This window comes from Nanorana parkeri, unplaced genomic scaffold (genome assembly GCF_000935625.1).
Source record: "Nanorana parkeri isolate BGI_ZX_2015 unplaced genomic scaffold, ASM93562v1 scaffold50, whole genome shotgun sequence".
In the NCBI taxonomy this organism is placed as follows: domain Eukaryota; kingdom Metazoa; phylum Chordata; class Amphibia; order Anura; family Dicroglossidae; genus Nanorana; species Nanorana parkeri.
This window is the reverse complement of record NW_017306318.1, coordinates 2,090,252-2,091,678: the sequence shown is the minus strand read 5'-3', so window position 1 is coordinate 2,091,678 and position 1,427 is coordinate 2,090,252.

Sequence of the window (1,427 nt, the reverse complement as noted above, 5' to 3'; positions counted from 1 at the left end):
TAGAGCGGTGTGCAGGTGGGGGTGTCAGGCCTAGAGCGGTGTGCATGGGAGCATGTTGATTGGAGTAGTGTGCAAGTGGTGTCTCAGACATGGAGCGTTGTGCAGGGGGGGGTGTCAGACCTGTGGAGACCCAAATCGCTGAGCTCTGTGATGAGCAGAGGTTGGAAATAAAAATGACGCCCACCCCTTATTATTATTTATTCTATGTAGCTGCTGTGCTGAGATTTCACCAGCAGAGCTCCTGAGAGACATAAGGAAGAGGGAGCTTAATGGAAACATGGGAGTATGGGAGTTGCAAGTAAGTAAGACAAAAGCTTAACCAATCAGGCAACCAACATTCACAGGTCAGCAATGGCGGCCTCCACGTTTCTCTCCAGAAAGATTCCCTTTAACTGTCCAGCTTTCCCCAGGTATCAGCTCTGAGTAGAATGACCCTTCATGAGGCAGAGGCAGGCGGATCAAGTCACGGCATTGTGATATGGGAGCGGGTGACAAGTTCACTTTCTCTATTATATCTGCCGTAGAAAGTGTTTTACAAAATAAACTATTTATGGTCTGCTGGTTGTGGAAGAAGAAAGCACAGTGGGGAATCATGGAGCTGAAAGCCCGGGGGACGATCGGAGTTCTAAGACGTCGGCTCAGAGGAGCAGGTCCTTGGAATACCTAAAAGGGAAAGAAAAATACGACGCCATCATTTAAAAAAAAAAAATCCGAATGTGAAAATTCAGCGTTTACATGATGGAGATTTGTAGCGCTTTTAAATTGATGTTTTGTTTTTGGTTTTTTTTTTTACTATAAGCGCACAATATTTATTTCATATATAAACCTTTTATACATGACACGGGATTTGCAGGGCAGTAGGAGCAATTGAAAGAAAATCGTATTATTTCAGGGATGCCGTCCCTGATTGGATCCTTGAAAAGAGGAGGAGCCTCTACTGTGATTCTTTTGTGCTCAGACGCCAGCTTGAGCTATTGAGGGCTGTAAACCTTTTTTTTTTTTTTACAACCGGAGTTACAAAGCTGAAAATGTGTAAAAAGGAGGCTTAAGTTCATGATTCGTAATGTGTCTCCTTAACGCCAGCTGTATACAAATATGTGACAGCAGGGCTGAGGGTCTTATGGTGTGATGCCACATATATGCATTCAGCCACCAATGCTGTGTTGTGCTGGGAGCATGCCAAATGGTACCCCCAGCACTGTCAAAACGTTGTCACCGACAGCTCTGGGCCAGTACGACGAGCTCCCAATCACGTGATCACTGTGGCAGCCAAAGTGATGGGGAAACCCATGTAATGCCTCTAGGGACGGGCTCCCAATCACGTGATCACTGTGGCAGCCTATCAAAGTGATCGGGAAACCCATGTAACGCCTCTGGGGGACGGGCTCCCAATCACGTGATCACTGCGACAGCCTATCACGTAGAGT